This window comes from Uranotaenia lowii, chromosome 3, assembly GCF_029784155.1.
Source record: "Uranotaenia lowii strain MFRU-FL chromosome 3, ASM2978415v1, whole genome shotgun sequence".
Lineage (NCBI taxonomy): Eukaryota > Metazoa > Arthropoda > Insecta > Diptera > Culicidae > Uranotaenia > Uranotaenia lowii.
In genome coordinates this window covers 116,975,371-116,993,741 of record NC_073693.1, presented here as the reverse complement: position 1 = coordinate 116,993,741, position 18,371 = coordinate 116,975,371, and positions in this window count along the sequence as shown.

Sequence of the window (18,371 nt, the reverse complement as noted above, 5' to 3'; positions counted from 1 at the left end):
CAAGATAAGTGCCAAAAAGTGATTTGTTGAAATGTGTCGTCATTTTAAGCAGTTTTGATCAACTGTCTTTCCTTTTTCGCCAAAACCATGTTTGAAATTTTCTTTATCAAATAGGTACCAAATTTGTAGAAATGGCACAACACTTTTCATGGTATGAAATTTCGCGATTTTTTTATGCTGCAAGTATATAAATATCAACAAATTTTCATATACCATTCTGTTTTTCGTTATCTATCATGCATTTGATATGTTCTCTGTATAAGATAATCTCCTCTTAATTTTTAAAATCATCTTTTTTACATTGACTTTTACTTTATCATATTTATCGAGAAATGGATGCTTAAGCACTGAACAAAGAAAATTAGAACATTCAATATATGTGTATGTGGAATTTTTATTCTCAGCAATTTCAAATCAAACGGTTATGAAATCTTTTTTACTTTGAGATCTTGAATTCAAAATCAGAAATGAAATTCAAAAAAGTCTTTGCAAATCTAATTCAGTTTTCATTATCTCTGTTTTGTATCTTAAATTATATTTTCGTCGAGACTAAAATTTTTCTTTTCCAAGCTTCTTGAATTGGAAGATGTTTACAAAAACCAAGTAAATCAATTTATGATCGTCTTATTCTTTTAATTAAAAATTAGACGTTCTCTTGGTGTTATACCATAAAATGAATAGAAGATTCTGTAATGGAATATTTCATTTTTATCTGTTCAGTTGTTTTGGATATGTCAAAACTTCCACAGTGATACGTAGAATATTATTTTTCTTGAATAATATGACCATTTAACCGGAAAATAAACAAAACAAAATAACGGAGTAAATAAAAGAGATCAGATTTTTTTCCCGCGCGTATCCTGGTCAGGCAAATTTATTCTATCTAACAATATCCGGGCATTTGATTTCAAAATTGTCAATCCAAAATCCGAGCCATACCAAGCAAATTTGGGCTAAATACAGAAACTACTTAAAAAAAATTAAAACGAAAAGCACTTTAATAATTTTTTTTCTTCGAAACACATCAGAAATTTGGAATCGTATTTTAAGCATCCAGAAACCGTGCATGATTATTATGTTAAAAGTTGCTCAAAAAATTTCGTTTTAGTACGCAAAATTTAAAAAAAAAAAACTGAATAAGAGATTTTTTTCTTAAAAATTCGGACAACCGGGCTGGACGAATTGACCGGGCCCTTTAAATTTTGTTTTATCAAATACCCGGTCAAGTCCGGATAAAACCGGGCAATCCGGCTAGCATTGGGTAAATTAGCTTAAAAAATGTTGCCTTGATGCTGAAGCAAAAATGACAATTTTCGATAATAGGTATACTCCATGCCGGCTTATTGCGTTCTTTATTTTTTCACCCCAAACTGAAGGTGAACAATTACATCCAAGTATCCATTTTACTGGTGTCACGTGAAAAGTACACTTGCAACGGAAATGGGCGCTGAAACTTTCTATAGAGAGATGTATGAACATTAGTAAGCCTCGATTGCTTTTGGCGCCTTCCTACTCTGTGTGATTCGAATGAAAAAAAAAAATAGAAATTGGGTGCCATGACTTTTATTTGATACGAATAAAAACTAAAAATTAATTTTCAAATTCCATAAAAACATTTTCGAAATTCTCTCTCCGTTGTGTTAATCTTCGCGTGAAGACGAACACAACAAAGAAAATCGCATGCTAATGGGATGATCCAGTGAAAAGTTTTGCGTGTTCGCACATTTCTGTATGGTCTGTCTCTCTCCCTGTTTTATATATATAGATGATTCAAATTTGATATGAAATGCAAAATCAAATTTTAACCAGGATTTCAAAGCGGCTTTTCATTATAATTTCTTATGATTATTCGAACTGAAAATCAAGAATCCTGAACAGGATACAGAATCCGAAATACGAAAATAGGAATACAATTTTGGTTATCAGAGTTATGTAATCAGAACCTCCAAAACGGGTTAGATTTAATCCAAAATTTAACATTCAGACCTGAATTTCGATGAACAAGTGAAAAAAATTGAAAAATTGTAGCAGAATTTTGGACTTGGGATGGATTTTTGGGGCATTAGTTTTTAGTCTAGATTGTTACTCTTGATTGACCTTACTCTATTGTCATAATTTGATTCTGAATTTAAAATTTTGAGTGTAGAGTAGAATACCTCGCTTGCCATTTTGGATCTTCATGAAGGGGGTTTAACCCCCCCCCCGTTCCTTCGGCCATGTTCTGAACTATTAGCTTGCGATGGTTTCTTCTTCCAGTTTTTATGCGCTTTCTGCTTTTGATCTCTAAGATAATTTAGCTCTTTTGAAATCCATGGTGGATTTCTGTTTTTATTCGTTCGTCGCTGAAAATATTACCAAGAATTTTATAAAAAACTAGCAGACCCGGTAAACTTCGTCTTACCATTTTAAACTTGGCGTCTATTTCAAGTTTTTTTTTCGCTGTTTGACTTAAAAAAAGCATCAAATCTTGAGTTGTTAATCGTCTCGCTTTCTTGAACATGTCCTAGTTTTTAAACATACCCATCTTTTCCGTTTGCTCGAATTGGCCCGCTCAATTATATCGGAATCAAATCTAGGAATTTTAACTCAATTGTACGGGTCTTTACCAATTATCAAAAAATTATCTCCAATCAATCTTACATGCATCTTACATGAATGCTTTTCATTTAGTTTTCTTTGATTCGGATGCTTTGAATATTGCCGAATGGTATTAGGTATCAGCTTCTCGTTGCCTATTTGATTTTTTTTAGCACTCAACGTAACCATCAAATTGGGCAAGCCTCGTGCTAAAAAAAAATCCACTCTTTGTAACTTGTTCCATAAATAACATATGTTGATTATATCTATGTTTTATTTATTGTATACAATTTAGTTGATTGACTCCGCTTTGCTCGAGTTCACTTTAAGGTTTAAATCGAAATAAAAAAATTCCTCATTTATTGGAATTTATTGCATATGAAACTTTATGGAAGAAGAATTTTGAATATCGGGACAATTTTTGGAGTGTTTGCTCAATAGTCTGCCTAGCGCAGCACTTATAGCTCCCGAGTAGCTTTTGATGGTATATTTTTTAGAACTGAAGAAATAAAAACATTAGAGATGATTTTTTTTCAAACCATTTTCAAGCAGCTTCACTTTCCTCACATTTGGAAGCAGTGGTTATTTATATCCATATTTTCATCAAAATCATGTCCAAAAAAAAAGGTTCGCCCTGTTTTTAGCAAAAAATGCTAGTTAAATCAAGAAGTCTTGATTTATTGGGTTATTATTCAAAGAAATTTAATTTGGTTTTGAAAGGAGAAAAGATATGATTAAATTTTTTGTTATTCAACCGAATTAAAGCATTTTTATCTTCTTTTTTATCCTTAAATACATACCTGCCAATTTAAACCATTGTTGTCTGATTTAAAATTTTCCTGAACAGTGTTGAAGGTGATTTGCGATTCTGTTTAAGATTATGTGATATTTTCAAGATTCAATAAGATTTAATTGGAATGCAGGTTTTAAAAAAATAAATACATAAAACAGAACTAATCTTTCAAGGCAAAGATGATTTCATGAGTTCATTCTTTTTTTCTGGAAATTTTCATGTAAATTTACCTCAACATTTAAAAATTTTAATTATCCGTTCAGTTTTAACACTCGGGATACCCTATCTGACTATTTTAGAGAAAAATTCATGACTTAAAGGCGCATTGCCACTTGTTTCACCGTGTGAAATGACAGGAGTTAATATTATTTTCAATACTTTTAGGACATAACAAAAACTTATCAAAAAAATTCAGCTTCTGCTATTAATAAAATTATGCTTCTGGAACACAAACAAATATGTCAACAAAAAATCGGATCTAAAGTCTCACCTACGTAACCAAAATATGTTAAACAAAAACACACATTTATGTTAAGTACGTACTTGAAATCTGTGTAAACAAACAGGGAACCTGTAAACAGTTTTTTGGTGAACGATTTAAAAAAAAGGTAAGTTTATTAGTCAGATTATTTATTTGGGCCCAACCATTTATAAATTATAAATAAATTATAAATAGAAATCATGTATACATTTTTTTTAAATGTTGAACGTTTGCACTTCTTTGCATTCGGCCTTCAAATGAACATCAATCTCATATAATCCATTTTAAAGTACAGGCTTTTGTTCAGTTCATGTGTCTGTTCATTTGCAACGGATTTTGTGGTTGTTCTATAAATTTAATGGCGCATGATACAACTTCTGTGAAGCACATTTGTACATGTTTGAAAAATATTTCTAGCGTTTTGGATTATAAACCAAGTCTTTCCACTTTTCTTTTTTCAAAAGTCCGCAAAGAGTCATACCATTATTTCATACGCATCAGTACTAAATTCATATTATTTAGACAACAATTCCTTCTTGAAATAACACGAATTGAAGTTTTAATTTTTTCAAATCGTTTGAATGGTTTTGATTTGATCGGCAAAATATTAATCTGGGTCACATCTGGGCGTCATTCATTACTACATATGTGCTGTACAAATGATCTGAATGAATGATGAAGAAGAAAAAACACATCTAGGCTTCATGTGGTCACCACATGCATCGAAATTATGCTTGGTTGAGAAATGCGCGCCCAAATATTCCCACTAAACAGTATGCTATGCCATAGTTACTAACCTCCTACGACGTTTGCTTGCGACGCCTGGACCATAGAGACGAAAAACAAACTGCCCGCCCGGCGTCCAAAGTAAAGAAAATCTCGAAAAAATTGAAGGCCATGACTTTAATTTGATTCAATTTATTACAAATTTAATGATAACGGACAATTGATGCGACTTTTTATTGTTTTTATTCGATATAAACCGATTCGCATGCCCACAGAATATTCTAAAAATAATTTCATTTGAATCGGTTGGGTAATTTCGGAGGAGTAGTACTACAAACACCGTTACAAGAGAATTTTATATAATAGATAGTATACCCTTCCCTTAGGCAACGAATTGGATGACTGCTTTTTTTGAAATTAAAAGTAAGGGAGTGTTACTTCATCTAGTAAAGAACGGAAGGGGGGGGGGGGGGGCAATTCTCAATGACTATTATTTCATGAAACAGAGAATTGGCGAGTAGCGCCATCCGAAGTTTTAGGCGACTGTTTATGCGAATGCTAAAAAAAAGCTTTTTTTAATTGATTTTGTACATATACGAGCAAATATAATAAATAAATTTTTACTACTGTCTAGACGTTTCGGCTATTTTTTGTAGCCTTCTTCAGTGGAGACTAATTGTCTGGTTCGTTTTTTGTCTAGAGACTATTTTTGTTGGTAATTGTTGGCTGAATTTACTGTAGTGCAATGCTTCATAAATCACACTGCGGCGCGTCACCATTCTACAGAACTATGTTAATTCCATCTAGAGTTAAATTTTGCTGTGGACTAGGTTAATGAAAATGATACTGAATCAAAGCTTTAAAAAAATGAAACCGCAATGTGTGAGGGTAGTAAATTCCATTGAAAGGAAGATATTATAGTTAGTCGAGTGAAGTGCAACCGATTGCATAACGTGAGCGCAAAAGGAAAACAAACGAAAGAACATAAAACGATGGAATGGGCTAAAGCTTCGACATGGGATCGAGCACATAGCTTCTGAGAGCTGCCATAAAGGATTTAAGGATTATCATTAGCGTGATAGGAATTGGATTTGTTGCGGCGGTGATGACGGTTATTTTCAGTGAAAAAATCAGAAATCTTTTTTCTTTTTTAGAGCATCGAGGAAATTTAAAAATAAAAAAAAACTGTTGAACTTGCCAGTTTGAGTTTTTGGGACAAATCGGGAAATTTCTGAAAAAACAAGTTTCGATTACTTCAACAATCCAAGTTCAGAAACACACACACATCAAACTTGTCTCCTCCGAAGGTGACTTTCACCCAACAGTTGAATGATTTCAACTTGCTTGAGGTATGTCACTTTCAACAGGATTCATCATCAACCAACAACATACCCTGTACCTCTTGTCGGTTTTTTGAATAATTTATCAAGTACTGGACCATACAAAGCCGAAAGTCCTTCATTTAGGACATGTCAGAACAAGAGGATCCGATGCCGGTGACAATAATTCATTGCTTGAGAACAAAGCAATTCCCATCGTCTGTCTCTGCATCAAAAAAATCCATTCCAAATCCTACGAATCCCAATATGTCACATACATTTGTGACAGGACGACACATCAAAAGCCAAATCGCTTCTTCCCAGGAACGTTTCTGCATAGAATATTATTTTCAATTAGTGTCCCCATGAGAGGTCCACTCTTGAGTCCCATCTGAATTTGTTCGGTGATTGGTCAAGTATACCAGAGAGAAAGTGACCAAAACAGCCAAAATTTTAAATTTACCCTATTTGAATGTTGGTTTATGAAATTAATATTGTTGAATTTGTATTATTCACCGTAAATGTTTGTTCTGTGTTGAAAAACCAAAATTTACCAGTTGTGCAGACGTTTCGAACTACTCTAGTATTTGGTCCTCTGCAGTGAACACTAAAATTATATTTTCTTTAAACATTCAATCTAAATTTTAGTTTTATCAGTAACAGTTGTAACCAGCAACTCTTTCCAAAATCCCTCGCGTAAAATTTGCTAAATGATTTTTTATAAATTTTTTTTGGAGATGAACTGGAATCGAACTCATGACATCTATGGCTTCGGCATTTTTCAGTGACTCTCAGGTTTGCTTAAAATTGTTGAAAAAAGTTAATATTTAAATAAAATTTCCAGCAACCGGTGCCCTAAACTTGGAATCAATACCAATGTGCTTTGGGATAATGCCACTGTAGTGCTTAAATAGTGCTTAAAAGCATTATAGCAAGCTTGTGTGATATCAATTTATTACTTAGAGGATATAACATTTGTTATTCTGATTTAGAGCTATGTTTCATTTCAAAGGCATTGTGCAAAGCTGAAGAAATGATAGTTGCATTTTAAAAGAGTGCTATAATTCTAACATGATGCAGCATATCACTCGAGGGGCTGCCTTAACGCAAAATTTCACTTGATGTGCTGCTATAATGCAATTTAGCACTTGAATGCCCGTATAAAGCTATAAAAATACACAGCCTTAGTGCTTATGGTAACTTGGGTAGTCTCGGAAAAGGACATTTGTTTGGTTTTCAAAACACTAAAATTTAGGAAGAGTTGCTGGATACAACGCTAGGATAACATCCAAAACGTTAAATATCAAGTTACGAACGAAACTCAAAACATTTTTTTATAATTTGATTAGCCTAGTAACCCTAACAAACAAGCAAATGCAGTTTACTTCTAAACAACAAACGGCTCAGCAGCTGTCTGAAAAAGTCGACAAATTTGGTACTCCTGCAGGTTCTTGAATTCTCCGGTTCATTCATATATTTGGGAAAATTCCTCTCACATATTCCCTTGACTATCACACACTATCACCCACTCACATGGGCTAGGCACAAGTGCTTTTTGTTGAGTGAGGGTTTCCGAAATGCCTATTTTCCCCAGCATTGCTTAGGATAGGGCAGATGAAAAGAGTTCACATCATGTCGAGATCAAATCCAATTGAAATGAATCCCATTGATATGATAGGAACGTTGCCCTACGACAGTGGCATTGCCTCAAGCTCTATGGAATCCCTGTTTCAAACCAACCCTAACCTATCCGTTTTGGCTTCCTTTGGGGTTTCTTCCTCTACTTATTTGACAAAAGCACCGGCAAAATGGCTTAGGCGCTAGGGATAACATTACAGTTTTGTGACAAAATAATAAGATTTAACTCAATTTTTTTATGATGAGTAAGAACATATGAAAACTAAAAGGAATAGGAGACATATAAGACACAAATCATAATAGTTCTGTGAATAACTGAAGATGTCAAAACAGATTCATGGAAAATAATTACAAATAGCTGTTAAATACATTATGTACATCAGATACTTACTTTTTTTTAAATGTAAAGTACTTATATTTAGCAAAACTGAATGTTTTTAGTTTTATTTTGTTGGTAACTGACCCTTTCCAAGCACCCCTCAACTGGAGAACCGATTTTTATTTTTCAATATCCAAAAATAAATTACATAACGTTAGAAAGGTTATTTCTTGAGTGTCATTTTCCATTAATAGATTTTCAGCTACCTTTTTTTTAGAATTGAGTATGTTTACGTTGAAATTTAAAAATTTTAGTATGAAATTAAATTGATTTTTGCAATTAATACAATTATTATTTATTTATCACGTAACTTTGTCAAAAATCTAGCTATGTCAAAACAAATTATTGCAAAATGATGGTAAAAAAGCCATCTTTTAAGGGGGGGGGGTAGGGTCTAACGGGTATAAAAAAAACACCATTTTCACGATTTTTTTCTGGAGCTATCGTTCAAACAAATGTATTAAAATTTTTTGCATTATACAAAGCATTGTTTAAAGAACATTTAGTAATTTTTTCGTAGAAAAATATTGTAAAATGTGCCGGTGACGGAGCATTTTCGAGGATGCCTTTTAGAAAACAGGATTTGCGGTGGACACTGTATCTCAGCACAGAATCATCTGAAGTCAAAAAATCAGAGCAAAATATTATTAATAAATGTTTTTCTGGACCCCAACGTTTTTATTAAACTTAAAAAAAATTTTGACTTTTTTGTGACTGTTTGAAGTAAAAACTACGATTTTTCACAAAAAAATCCGCCATTTTTCACCTGTAAAATCTCCCCAAAGTAAAAAAAAACAAAAAGGAAAAACGTTGGGGTCTGGTATTTTATATGTAGAAAATATGTTCCAAATTTGAAAAGAATCGGATAAGTAGTTTTCAAATGACGATGTCCACGGACTTTAAAAATGTGCTTTCGAGAAAAACGCGTTTGAAGTTTCTGCTCTTGCTTTCTTGCAGTATTAGATAGGAGGAGATAAAGGCCTATAACTTCTACAGTTTTGCTTCAATTGACTTGAAAATTTGACACAACATTCTTGAAATGTTTTACAATAAGAAAATAAAAAAATAAAAGAATCGATTTTTTGAAAATGTTAGACCCTACCCCCCCCCCTTAAGCATGATATAAAATAAATAACAGTCACTGCAAGTTTACGCTTTAGAATCGTTGATAAAGGTATCTATTTTTAAGCGTTGTGACGTCACGAAAATTTAACTATTTTTAAATTTATGATTTACTGAAATTTCACATATTGTCGAAAATTGGAGGTCTCTTCAAACTTCTTAAGGGGAATTTAACGCAATTTTTAGATTGAAAATCGGTTTAGCAGGTTGTGAGTTGCACCCGAGTTCAAGACTTTTTACTTCAACACTATGATAATATTTCTTCAATACGTGTTCAACACAACAATGCGCTACAATAAACGAATTCTATTATCAATTTTTAAAAGAAACTAAATTTTTTTTGCATTAACTCAGTTGTTTTGTAACATTTCGTATAATACATATAAAACAGCGCTTAAAAACGCTTGATTCAAGAATAAACAAACTATCAAACAAATGAAATCCTCATCGATTTTGTAAAAGAATATTTGTGAATCATAAAGCAGGTAGTTATCTGTGATTTAAAAAATTCTGGCAAAAGATCAAGTTCTTCATATATCTATGTTAGAATTAAAAACACCGCTAGTAGCTTCAATTTCTTTCTGGCATTATGTTCAAACAAAATAAGTTCCATGAAATACATGTAATGAGATCCAAAAAATCTTTAAACATGGTTAACTTAATGGATTAACTTTTTTATCAAAAAATTCATAAGATTTTCATAGAAAATTAATTAATTAAATTAGTTACATTATTTTAATAAAAAAAACTGCCACTATTGAAATATCCACCACCACTAGAAAATCCAAATCGAACCCCGTGTTCACAAACAATCTCACAAAAGAGACTTTGAACTGAATTACAAAATTAAATGAATTAAAATATGTACAAGCACAAGGTCTCATGCAAAATTTGGGTCAGATTATTCTAAGGAAAGGGATTACGCAACGCACCTGAAATTTGTATGGAATTATGTAGATTTTGTTCGGCATGAAAAAAAAACTGTTTTTCGTCAATAATTTAGGTCATTATCAACCAATTTTTCTTTTAATTGGAGTAATTTTAAAGCTTCAATTATGACAGTATTTCATCTGAGGAACGCGTTTCGATTAGAGTTATCATAGAACAACTATAACGTTCAATATTCGCGTCGATTAACGATCATTCAGGTATTTTTTGTAATTGACCCATCAGAAGCTAATTTTTGAAACTCAAAAATCTTTTTAACTAAACCATTGTCGAAATGGCATCTTGAGATAAACTAATTGTCATTATGAAAGTTTTGTGAATGACTATAATTAAAACAAATCAGCCGATAGGGACTTCAGAAATTGGCGCATAACTTGGTTTTCATGTTCATCCAAACCCAAGTTCTCATAATTCCATACAAATTTTAGGCTCATTGTGCCCTCTATTTCCGTGGGCCAATCCCCCAATTTGGCACTGTACTTTGTGTTAGGCCTAGGATCTTTTTAAGCTTGCAACTTATAAGATTTTCATTACATGGTTGATTTAGGCACTCTAGTGTCGATTAACTATCTTTGAAAAGATAGAAGGCTTTGAAATTATCATTTATTTTTCCTTTCCTTTGCAATTAAAGATTAATACTTCGAAGTTATCGACGTTTTTCGGTGAGTTTTAAAAGAAGTCAAAACAAATTACCAGTTGTCCATACGTTTCGAGCTACTATGGCATTCGCTCGAAAGTAGCTCGAAACGTATGGACAACTGGTAATTTGTTTTGATTATTTTTAAAACTCACCGAAAAACGTCGATAGAAGTTATCGTTATCAGTATAAACAATCGCAGTGATAAAACCAAAAATCCAATTAAAGATTAAAGATTCAGAAACACATTTCAACGCTTTTACGAATAAATATTTCCTAGTTTTAGTTTTGTCCTAAATGATATTCACATGATCTCACAAAAAAACTTCGAATAAAATTGATGTGAGTAGTGTTGCAAACCTTATCTGCTTATATGGGCTTTTGAGATTTAATTTCTTTTAATTTTTGGGAATAAATGGATCGATTTCATCACCAAATCACATTATTTATAAAGTTTTTAAGCATTTTAAGTAAACTAAGCATTCATTTTAAGATTATACTTTGATTTATTTCATGTAGCTAACCCTAAAATTTCGTGACGTCACAACGCTTTGCAAAACCATGCTTAAAAAAAATGGTGCGTTGCGACGTCACGAAACTGAATCGCTCTAAAATAAATTGAAATCAAAATTTGAAAAAATCAAAAACAGCGATTTGTTGGTCGTAATGAATCGGACATTTTCATAAAATTTGATCAAATAGAAGAGCAGAAAAATGTGACGTTGTATAAAAAACTGAAAAGTGGAAAAAGAGGCGCGTTGTTACGTCACGATTTCTTTTGCTTATATTTTGTTAACTATTTATTCTACAAAAACTTTTGATTTCAAATTGTAGAGAATTAAATTTTGACCTTATAATGTACAATTATTAACAATGTGCGATATGACCTGTAAAACTTACATACAATTTACCAAAAAATTATTTTATAAACGTTGTGACGTCACGCTGGAATGGGTCATCTATAAAAAGCTCAGGAAAATTATTGCTTAGCTTTAAAATCTTTTTGCGGTTTGAGATCAAATGTTACCAAATTCACAGCTAAAATTAGATAATTTGTGTGGCTAGATCATTGCAGTTTAAATTCCACTTTGCAAAAAAATATTCTGATTCACGATACGCATAATACCTACATAAATTCATATTTTATTTCATATACATTTAAAAAAAAAGCAATTTTTTTTCATACACAAACTTAGCCATAAACCTGAATCCATTTTTATTTATTTCATTTTTCAAGCCTCAAATACGATTTGAGATCTGTTGAAAACTTTTAATGAAAGAATTTTTTTAAAGTTCTTTTTAATAGAATTTTTATGAGCAATTCCTACATTTTCATCAAATTCGCCCGGATAGAACCCGGATTTTTGGTCGGCAATTTGGTTATCAAATGACCGGATTGTGCTGGATTTTGGAGGTTTTGGTTTAAAAATGCCCGGATAAGTCCGGCCCGGATACACACTGAACAACTTTATTCTAAACCCTACAGGTTTTGAAATGTAAACTAAAGTTAAACTTCATGAATAGAAAAAAATTTCTATGTATTTGATTTTGAAGTAATTTCCATAAATACCTATTTGTTACATTGCTATCGAGTGGTTTCAGATTTTTTTTTTCTCCTTTACGCTGTAAGTGACAAAATTCACATCAAATCGACTTGAATCTGACATGACTCTCTCAGAATTCAATCAAACTTTATGAGCATATAGATCTTACCTAGAAAAGCAACATGGCAAACTCAGGTTCCCAAAAACTCTCTAGACTAACATTTAAAAAGGGCCAAATTTTTCAGGCAAAAACTTTATAAATATTTATAGCTCGAAAATTACAATTCCTACACAAATGCGGTTTCGTAAGAGAGTTGGATGATTGAATTTTTAGAAAAGTATAATAACTTTTTTTTTAAGTGCTACACTGAGAAAATGCATTTCAAAAATTTAAACTCAATATCCCAAAAAATGCAAACGTATATTTTGCGAACAGCTTTGAAGGGTTAAACTCTCCCGTAGACCACATTTGTGTACAAATTGTAATTTTAGAGCAAAAAGTTGGCATGAATAGTTTGGCCCTTTTCAAATGTTAGTCTAGATCTTTTTTGGGCAAACTAAGTATGCCAAGTGCCTTAACTACGTGAGGACTAGACCGCAGCAAGCTTTGTGTGAAAATTTCAAATTATTACATTATAACACCTTAATTTTGTATGGAAATTTGTATGGGATAACAACATATTTCACTAAAAATCGCTAGAGATGTACTGAATGTTTAATTTTACCTTGCCTTCATGATCTCTATGAAAGTTCTAGCCAAAAGAACCTGCCATTTTTAAATACAGTAGTTTTTCGAAACTAAAAATAAAATTTTAAAAAAATATTTTTACTGTCTTTAATCAATAATTTATAATGTTTTCAGTAGTGGAAACGTTTTCTATCAATTGATTTTGATTATAAGATGTAAATATCAAAGAATTCCGAACACAAAGCACCGATTTTAGTTCAAATTATTCTTCTCAATAACCATTTTAAGATTTTTTTCTTGAAATAAAACCATGTAGATATCAATTTGATAGTCTATATCTAAATAAAGTGAATTATTTTTTTTTTATGGAAATTTAACAGTAATTATCTCTTATGTCGACTTTAAAAAAGAGTTTAAAGAAAATTGCATCAAAAAATGTTCTGCTGCAAATTTTAAATTTCAATATTTTAATTTTCGCACCTTGATTCCTAAATTCACACCTCATTAATCAATAAGTTTACTTTTTCGAAAAATATTTTGGAAATGCTTAACTTAGACTTTTAAAGTGTGTTTCTCGAAATTTGCTTCAGGGGGAAGATAATGCTTTATTTTTCATATGTAAAAATCTTAGTTCTTTCTAGGTATCCACACCCATAGAAAAGGTTGCAAAATTCCAATGCCTATTTAGCACATCTCTGTGCCGATAATGCGCTGAAATGTGCACTGTGCCGAAGATGAAATGTTTGAAAAACCGTAACTGGCATAAGGACTCGGCTCCCAACTAAAATGATGCATGACCACTAGGGGAGGAGCGGGCTATATGCGCCTATTAAGCAGAACACTGATTTAATCAAATATCACATCGAATATGTGTACAAAAACTATATACACGGGTGCATGCATCTGTTTTCTATACATTGGAGTTATTTTCATGTTAAAATTTTCTTCTGTTTCTAAGAAAACGATTTTATTATAAGTGTTGTCTAAAATGCCAAACCTCAAACCGTGCGGGCTAAATGCGCCTATTTATGTTTTAAACAAAATTTCTGTTTTTGGGCAATATTTTCCTATAATTTCAATTAAACTGCTAGAAAGTAATAATTTCCGTAAAACAAAGCTGAAGTTTTATAAAAATCTTTGTATATAATAATTTTATGGAATAAAACAAATATTAGGGTTGCCATACTATGGAGGCAGTTCATACATGAGAAAAAACTTTAACAAATCTGTTTTTAGATCTTCAATTCTCTCTTAAGATTTTATTCAGAGCTTAGATTTGAAGGTTCAATGATAAAAATCATTTATTTATTCTATTTAACCTGTTATTTTAGGATGGAGGCATTTTACAAACATGATGGGGGCATACAAAAACAATCTATTATTCCACTATATAATCATTATTAAACCTCCACAAAAGCTGAAATATGTTTTATTTCTTAAGTTCATTTGAGTAAGAAACAAAAGCCATCCTAGTTTTTGTTTTAAGCTTCTTTACGTATAATTTTTAAAAGTCGAAATATTACATCAAAGAGTATCAAAACCTTGTATAATTTTTTAAATTTTGTTGAGTTTGTAAATTCATTAAATTCTTTCTTGCCTTATGTTCTAAGCGTATCACCCTCAAAATGCATTGGTCTAGTCAGCCATTTCATCAAACAGGCGTAGGGTCATTTAACCCGATAGACCCATTTAGGAAACCTTTCCCCTACATTCAAGCAAAACAAGAAAAACATTTATGGGATTTCGTTCCTATTGGATAATTCATCCCAGAAACAAGAAAATAAAATTATAAACCACAGCGCCCGTAGGGAGAATCGAACTCAAATCACCAACCATATGGTCTTGCCAGACCGACATCTTTACCAGTGTACTATTTGAGCTTCATGCAGGAAGAGGGATATTTGTCATAGGCATTCTGCCACCGATCAATCACAAAAGAAACGCACGACAGTGGCTTCCCGGCGTTTGGCCTCCTTCCAAGGTATTCATTTGTCTTGCGATGGAAACGGGAAAGGGAACGGGAGTGGAGGAAACGGGAAACCCATTGAATGAGAACTGTGCTTTGCTTACTGCCTGCTATTACATACACACGCTACATATACACAGCTGCTAAAGCCGGGCAGCTTGGCCGGTGCTTGTTTGCCGGTGAATTGAAAGAATATATTCTTCTTGCTTTTGCTACATACACACGCACAGCTTAGCCGTGGTTGTTTGCCGGCGAATTGAATTGAAGGAATGTTTTTTTTTGTTGCTTTTACTGCATACACACGCACAGCACGGCCGTGGTTGTTTGCCGGTGGATTGAATGGATTGAATTAGAAGGATGTTTTTGTTGTTGCTTTTGCTACATTCACACGCACAGTGCTCGGTTCGCTGGCTGCCTGGTGTTGGCCGGTATTTATTTCTAACCTTCTTCGTCTTGTGATGCGATAGGGAGGGACGTGAAAGCGTTTTTATTTTGTTTCTTTCAGACATACGCAATTCGGTTAACTTGGGAGATTAATGCCGGTGGGAGCAAATCGAATCAGCACCGATCGCGTTATCTTCTTGTACCAATGATGCTATTTAATTAACTACACGCCATTGGCACAGAGGCTGAATTTTGGGTGCACATATTTTAAGGCAAAGCTAGCAGAATTTCATTTTGAGCTCCCGAAATTCTCCATCTAGACAATACAAAAGGCTGTCCAATCAGGATTGCTCACGCCACCCTTTCAAATAAACAAATTAAACAAGGAAATCAGAGGCACTTATCTCTATTCAAAAGCACTTAAATTCACCCACATCTTTATTTGAATTTTGAGCGGCTAACCAAGCACAAATAACAGCACTAGCATTAGCGTGACGTTAAAACACTTATGTCAATTAACACAGGTGTTTTTAAAATCCAGATGACGATTTTAAACATTATACAGCTAAAGTAAGCAGTTCGATGGCATTTTCATATTATTGAATACCTATATACCATAACATAAACCATAAAAATATCACGAACAAAGACGCTCTACGCTTTTGATCAAAAATTAAGGTCCTGGAAATGGTCTCTGAATGATTTCTAAAATCGAGCGTGAATTTGGCGAGTATTGATAAAATCTAACAGTGATAAAATCGAAAAACTACTGAAACTCTCAATTAAATCTGATATTTTATTTTGAAATGGTTATAAATTTTTTCGTGAAAGACTTCCCAAGTAACATCGATAGTTCCCTAACACTCCTCAAGCACCTTTTAAAACGAAAACTTTATCTTGTATCCTGCTTTAAAACTTTAAATGATATTTGGTTAAGATCCTTTTGATGGTAATAAAAATTCAGTTTAAGAAATGGCAAAACCAATAGTTCAAGACAAACTACATTTCAAGATAAGTCAATTGTTTTGGATTATTTAATGCGCAGAAATTTCTTTTTCCAAACAAATTTGAATCGCGTTGCGCTTATACAGGAATCAACCAAAATCATCTCAAATTTTACTCTGAAGCTTGGTGATCAAGAAGACATAAAACAACAACCCACCCTCAATGAAAAAAAAAAATTGAATAATGGAAATGGTCTTCACAATTGTGGGCAACCTGGTGTGGGATCATTTCAAATTATCCCTCCTAATCTTTACCCTACCCAGCCAACATGAAATCGTAAAAGAAATCATCGCCAAACTCGTACATATACGCAACTCAAATCGGAATCGTAATTTTGTACACTAAACATTCGTCCATATTGCACATTCATCGTAGAAGATGTTAAAGCCAAATAAAATACGACTAAGTTACGATGTGTTGGATGAAATCGTCAATCGATGTTAAAATCTATGAGCATCGTATAAGACTGCTACAACCTCGCATAAAGGGTGACTTAAATCGCCAATCGATCGTCGGATTGATTCGAATCGTACAATAGTTCTACACACCTCGTATATAGTCTGATTCTTAATGTCAACTCGCCCGGAATCGTTCATTTGTACAGATCGACTTGTTTAAAGTAACCTACAACAAATTATCAATGCAACATAAAGTACCAAATTGTATCAAACATCGTATTACGATCTTATATAGTGCTGTCGAGTCGTAAATCAGAAAATGATCAAAACATGTACGTATATGGCCTCCACTTTTGGTAGGTATATGCTTTTTCCTAACGTCTTGTACGATAATTTTTGTCAACATAGATGTCCGTATATCTTTTGATATACCTTTCATATTGTTGACTGGGTAATCTTCTACAATTTTCCACCATCAATTCCAATCCTTTACTTTCTATACTTTCTTCCATCCTCAAAGGCATAATCGAAAATCAAAATGTTGGTAGTAAGCAACTAAGTTAAAGGATACATACATACACTGAAATTGTGACATCTTGTAGGGACCGTCAACCGTTTTTTAAACTTCTTCGGTTTGTTAATTAAATAAAGTTAAAAAAAATTTCTATATGAGTCCGTCAGAGCAAAAGCGGTGTATATTTCATATTTCATAAATCCCAATATGGGCTTGTGATATAGCTCAGTTGGCAAGTCTGTTGTCTCCTGAGCCGATGTGCGCGAGTTCGAGCCCAAGAGTAAACATCGAACACAGTTGTACCGGATAAGTTTTTCAATAACGATCCGCCAACTGCAACGTTGATAAAGTCGCGAATGCCATAAAGATGGTAAAACGGCTATAATCGAAACAAAAAAAAAAAATAAATCCCAATATGTACTGTACGGGAAATAGAAACAAAAAGATCTATAACTTTTTTCGCTTTATTCAAAATAACTTGTCATTCTTGGAAAAATTGTTCCTATGCTCGTATTCAATTCAGTTGAGTTTTATGATTTTAAAAGTAATGCTTATGTTAGCTATGATTAATTAAATGGAAGATTTACTTTTTTTATTAATTTTTCATCTTTATGCGTTTAATGGTCTTCTAAGTGTTGTCCAATCAATGTGAAATTTTGCACTATTTGTTATCTTGATAAATGTATCTATATTAAGGGGTACAAGCAGAGAAATAATGGCTTGTAAAACTTCTGTATAGCAAAGGGCCACTCTAAAATGTATGGGAAAATGAAGTTTTGCATAATAATTCAACCAGAAAATTTAAAAGTGTTTAAATTAAACATGTAATTTATAGGATCAGTAGTGCATTAATTATATTAACGCCAGTTAATTTCAAACAGTTAGATCAAACCGATTCAATAAGAGCAAATGTGATCCTCCCTACCAATAAAGCTAAGATCATTTAGTATCCGGACGGTTTATTTCGGTGATAGCTACGTTACCTAAGCTTAGATATCAAAATTCAGAGTTGTGTTGGTCATGAAAAGGATTATCTTGCAATTTTTTTTTTCAATTTTTTAAGATAACGTGTGTTTGAGATATTTAAGATGCAAAAAGACATGGTAAAAATAATTTTGCACAATCACCTCGGAAATTCTTCATTGTCGGCTTGAAAAAACATGAACTGTTGATTTTTTTCTGATTTATTTTTTAGCCCAAATGGTTAAGAAGTATGATGAGCCATTCTAGGATGCTCACGAAGTTCAAACCA